Genomic DNA, 6,133 nt, shown 5'->3' on the forward strand with positions numbered 1-6,133 from the left:
TCGCTAAGAATGTGGCAGCAGACATTGCAGTGCAACTCTGAATCTGGCCAACAAGCTGGAAGGCAAGGTGATGGGGACGTTCAGCACGGTGACTTCCACTGTAAAGCAAGCTCTCCAGGAGTCCCTGGTGCAGATTCTACAGCCACAGTGCCGTGTAGACATGCTCCAGGATATCATGGATGCCCAGCATCATCAGTGCCCTTATGTGGTCACTTTCTGTGGCGTCAGCGGCATGGGGAAGTCTACTAATCTTGCCAAGATTTCCTTCTGGCTGTTTAAAAAAAAAAAAAGTCACACCATTGTTATCAAGAATTCTTCATCCAGGAGTCTCTCCAGCTCTGAAACCTTATGGGTCTAGGGTCACTCAGGAGCTAAGCCTGGTTAGGGCCCCTTTGGGTCCAGGAAGCTGCCCTTTGCCTTCAGGGCAAGAACCAGAAAACACTCTTCTAGGCTGGCTGGGAAACGGTTTGGGGGCAAGAGGCTGGAGATTAAATCTTCCCAAAGGAACCACATAGCCACCAAATTAAAGGATAAGCCCACACAGACAGTTTTTTTGTTTTTTTTTTTAAGTGAAAAGAATGTGGGTTTTTTTTTGTTTTTTTTTTTATGGCTCTGTTGGGTCTTCGTTTCTGTGCGAGGGCTTTCTCTAGTTGTGGCAAGCGGGGACCACTCTTCATCGCAGTGCACGGGCCTCTCACCATCGCGGCCTCTCTTGTTGCGGAGCACAGGCTCCAGACGCGCAGGCTCAGTAATTGTGGCTCACGGGCCCAGTCGCTCCGTGGCATGTGGGATCCTCCCAGACCAGGACTCGAACCTGTGTCCCCTGCATTGGCAGGCAGACTCTCAACCACTGCGCCGCCAGGGAAGCCCCACACAGATGGTTTTGAGAGCATGCTTCCCTGGCCTTGGCATTTTGGGTTTCTCCAATGGTCACACTTCTCCTGGGCCAAGGGTTCATGTCCCTGGGGCTCTGCCCACTTTCTGTAAGGGATTTCCTTTTTTTTCTTTTTTCCTTTTTCTAGTCACTTCTCACACTACCCTAGTATAGATGAAGAACCCTGAAATTCTGAACATCTAATGCTTTTGATTATTGTGGAAATAATAATCATAATAAACTCAGATTTGAATCATCATTTATACTGTTTTTAAGTTTTAAAAAATTGTGGTAAAATACATATAAAATTTATCATTTTAACCATTTAAGGTATGCACCTCATTGGCATTTAGTACACTCACAATGTTGTGCAACCATCGCCACTATCTAGTTCCTGAACATTTCCTCACCTCAAAAGGAAACCCTGTACCCGTTAGTCACTCTCCGTTTATCCCTACCCCCCAGCCACTGGCAACCACTAATCTGCTTTCTGTCTTTATGGATTTGCCTATTCTGGATATTTCATGTAAGTGGAATCATACAATATGTGGCCTCTGGCTTCTTTCAGTTAGCAAAATGTTTTCAAGGTTTATCCATGTTGTCATGTATCAGTACTTCTTTCCTTTTTAAGATTAAATAGTATTCCATTGTATCGATGTACTACATTTTGTTTATCCATTCATCAGCTGAACTCCTTTATACTTTTAAAGTGCTTTTTATATACACTGTGTCTGTCACCTGATCCTCACAGAAACTGTGGGAGGTAGTCAGGCAGGTATTACTCATAATTATTATGATTCTCCCCATTTTACAGATGAAGAGATGAGGCTCATAAAGGTAGGATTACTTGTCCAAGGTCCCATAGCTGGTAATAGCAGAACCAGAATCAGAAACCAGGTCTCTGAGTTTGAATGACCAAAACCTTTCTTGGGCAATTTGCCTTGTAATCACTAACAGTGTCCTTCCTCCAAGAAGATTATGAGTGGACATGTGCTCACTATGGCAAGGCAGGTGAGGACCAGTGAGGGTTCAACCCTTGGACAGGCCTAATTTGGTCCAGTGGCAAAGTCGGTCACTGCCTACAAGGCCTGATCTTGCCAGGCTTCTGCTCAGACCTCCTTAAGGACTCTCCTTCCATCTGTGCATGAAACATACTCACCTAGAAAGCTATACTCTCCCAGCACCAAACCTAGCAGTCAGGGCTTCATAAATGTTTGCCAACTGAGACATTTTAAGGGCCTAAGGGTTCTCTGATGTTTTGCTCTTTCTCCCCAGTAACTACTGTGTCACCAGTAGCAATCTCCCACTATCCAGAGCAACCCCTTGGGCCTTATTACTTGGAATGAATAACAAGCAACTAGGAGCTCTAGCTCTTTAGTACAAATGAGCAGGACTTTGGGGAGTGGAATCCCACTCCGCAGCAGTGAGGGTGTTATTCCTGTAAAAATAACAAAACCAAATAAAGGAAGGTTTGAAAAACTGAACAAAGCAACAAAAATGACCCATAATCTTACTGTTATTTTGAAGAATTACCTTCCACTAGATTTCCTTCCTTTCTACCTTCCTTCAATCCACCACAAAAGTAATACAAAATATTGTAATATTTTAAACATTACCTAATATCTCGCACCCAGAGACAACCCTGTGAACATTTTGCATATTTTCTTCCAGTCTTTTTCAATACCTTTTTTCATAATTGCGGTTATACAGAATGTTCCATTCTGTTAGTATATATGTATTTTCTGTTACTAGTTTTCTCTAATAAAAGCAATATATGTTTATTACAGAAATTTACGGAAAAAAATACAAAAACAGAAGGAAATAAAAATTACCTAGAGTGTTCCTTCCACAGATGGAAATTTTAACATGCATTTTTTTACATAGCTGTAATTCTACTGAATACAGTTTTTTTTTTCTTTTTTCCCACCTACCTTATTAGCATTTCCCCATGTTGCCTCATAGTTTTTATCATTAACTTTATTTTTATTTTATTTATTTATTTGTTAATGTTTACTTTTTATTTATTTTATTTTTGGCTGCACCCCGTGGCATATGGGATCTTAGCTCCAGGGATCAAACCCGCACCCCCTGCATTGGAAGCGCGGAGTCTTAACTGCTGGACCGCCAGGGAAGTCCCTTATTTTTATTTTAATTTTTAATAGGTAACACATTTACATAGTACAATATTCAAAAAATTCGAAGGATACTATGGAAAGGTTTTTTCCCACCTGTTTCTCATTTGCCAATTTTTCCTCCCACAGTACCCACTGTTACCTGTTCCCTGTGGACCCTCCTCCTGAAGCACCCTTCTATGCATATCTAAACAAATGCATTATACTTACTTATATTCTTTCCCTATCTTTTCATTTTTTACACAAAGAATAATGAACTATTCTCACCTTTTTAAACTCAACAATATATCTCAGAGGTCTTCCTATTTATATTCAAACAGAGCTTCCTCATTCTTTTTTTTTTTTTTTAACATTTTCATTGGAGTATAAGTGCTCTACAATGGTGTATTAGCTTCTGCCCCATAACAAAGTGAATCAGTCACACGTATGCATATATCCCCATATCTCTTCCCTCTTGCGTCTCCCTCCCTTTTTTTTTTTTTTTAACACCACACAGGATTCTGCTTTATGTAGTGTAGCATAATGTATTAAACTAGGCCCCATGGGGGAGAGGCAAGGTAGGAGTATGGGTACAAACTACTATCTATAGTATAAATAAGCTACTGTACAAGGATATATAGTAAAACACAGGGAATATAGCCAATATTTTATAATAACTATAAGTGGAATATAACCTTTAAAAATTGTGAGCCACTGTGTTGTACACTGGAAACTTATATAATATTATACATCAACTATACCTCAATTAAAAAAAAAACAAAACAATTAGGGGACTTCCCTGGTGGCTCAGTGGTTAAGAATCCACCTGCCAGTGCAGGGGACATGGGTTTGAGCCCTGGTCTGGGAAGATCCCACGTGCCTCAGAACAACTAAGCCCGTGCGCCACAGCTACTGAGCCTGTGCTCTAGAGCCCGTGCTCCACAACAAGAGAAGCCACTGCAATGAGAAGCCCATGCACCGCAACTAGAGAAAGCCCACAAGCAGCAACGAAGACCCAACGCAGCCATAAATAAATAAATTTATTAAAAAAAAAAATTAGACCCCATCGATGAATATTCAAGTTATTTCCAATCTGTTGCAAACAATACTGCAGTGACTAACATTGTACGTATATCATTTCACATGTGTGAGCATCCATCTGTGGAATAAACTTCTAGAAGTGGAATTGCTGGGTCAGAAAGTGAATGCATTTATAATTTTGATAGATACGGCCAAATTGCATTCTGTAGGCTAGCAGCAGCAGCATATGATTTAACCCAGTGTCTAGCCTTAATTACTTTCTCCATCTTTTGTTATCCCTATAACAGAGTTAGAACCAGCCTCAGGCATAAACCAATTTCCGTTTTTGGCCACTCATATGTAATCTGTAATATATTGAAGGCCTACTGGATAACAGACATGTACTGTGTGTTGAGAAGCAAATATGCATAAGACAAGGTGCTGTCCTTGGAAGCTGGTCTCGGGAGCTAGTGGGGGCTGGGAGGGGAGCAAGGAGGAAGGGATATGTAAGAAGAGCCCACCAGGGCTCTGCCCACCAGGCCCTAAACTCCCGAAGAGGAGGAGCTGGGTCTGTTTTTGCTTTCCTTATCCCAGCACCCAGCAGAGCACAGGGTAGGTAGCCAGCACTCAGTATACACTGAGTAGATAAATGATTAAATAATTGAATGTCTGGTGTGGAGGAAAGGGGAAAAGGTTCTGGAGTGAGGTTATTGGTCAGGGCAGGCTTCACAGAGGAGAACAGCATTTGAGGGCCTCTTTTTTGAGGATTAATTTCACCAAAGTGAAACTCTAGTCCAGAGAGGCTGTTTGTTGGCTTCCTGACTCATAAAGAACAGTTGGGCAAGGTGGGGGGTGACACTTAGGAATGATCTGGGGGCAGATTTGAGTGGGTGAAGTTTGGGGGTCCCTCTGATAAGCCCTGGACAATGGGTATCTTCAAAATAAGGCAAAGGGGCTCTTTTTGTGCCTAGTGCAGTCATGGCTCACGGTCCCAAGAAGCACCTGAAGCGCGTAGCAGCTCCAAAGCATTGGATGCTGGATAAACTGACTGGTTGGTGTGTTTGCTCCTTGTCCATCTATTGGTCCCCACAAGCTGAGGGAATATCTCCCCCTAATCATTTTCCTAAGGAACAGACTTAAGTATGCCCTAACAGGAGATGAAGTAAAGAAGATCTGCATGCAGCGTTTCATTAAGATTGATGGCCAGGTGCACACTGATTATAACCTACCCTGCTGGTTTTATAGAAGTCATCAGCATTGACAAGACTGGAGAGAACTTTCGTCTCATCTGTGACACCAAGGGTCGCTTTGCTGTTCATCGTATTACACCTGAGGAGGCCAAGTATAAGTTGTGCAAAGTGAGAAAGATCTTTGTGGGGACAAAAGGAATCCCTTATCTGGTGACCCATAATGTTCGCACCATCTGCTAGCCTGATCCCCTCATCAAGGTGAATGACACAATTCAGATTGATTTGGAGACTGGCAAGATTAATGATTTCATCAACTTTGACACTGGTAACCTGTGCATGGTGACTGGAGGTGCTAAAGTGGGAAGAATTGGTCACCAACCAGGAGGGACATTCCTCGTTCTTTTGATGTAGTTCATGTGAAAGATGCTAATGGCAACAGCTTTGCCACCCGGCTCTCCAACATTTTCATTATTGGCAAAGGCAACAAATCGTGGATCTCTCTTCCCCATGGAAAAGGTATCCTCCTTACCATTGCTGAGGAGAGAGACAAGAGACTGGCGGCCAACAGAGCAGTGGATAAAATGATCTCTAGGTGACATGATTGGAAAAGTCTTTGTACTTAATTAAAGATAATACCACATTAAAATAAAAATAATAAGGCAGAGGGTATCTGAGTTGAGACAAAGGAAGAAAAGGGAGAATGGCTAGTGAAGACTGCCAAGGAGAAGTTAGGTGCAGAGTGCAGCTGTTGTGGGGGAATGGCCACTCCCCCAGCCCTGTCCCAGACTCTGGTACACCCTGGACAGTCCAGGTTCTGCACCCCTGCCCCATCAACCAGATTCCAAAAAACTGGTCTGATGGCTTGGAAACTCCGACTGCATCCCCAGGAACACAAGTGCCCGATTCTCTCTTTGGGGAGCAAACAAGCATGGTTTTAG

General features: G+C 42.6%; 1 pseudogene; it reads left to right on the top strand.

Annotated features, from left to right (window-relative positions):
* Positions 1 to 4,983: 4,983 nt before the first annotated feature.
* On the top strand, positions 4,984 to 5,787 carry LOC133094515 (small ribosomal subunit protein eS4, X isoform-like; annotated as a pseudogene).
* The last annotated feature ends 346 nt before the right edge of the window (positions 5,788 to 6,133 follow it).

This window comes from Eubalaena glacialis, chromosome 7 (genome assembly GCF_028564815.1).
Source record: "Eubalaena glacialis isolate mEubGla1 chromosome 7, mEubGla1.1.hap2.+ XY, whole genome shotgun sequence".
Classification (NCBI taxonomy): Eukaryota; Metazoa; Chordata; class Mammalia; order Artiodactyla; family Balaenidae; genus Eubalaena; species Eubalaena glacialis.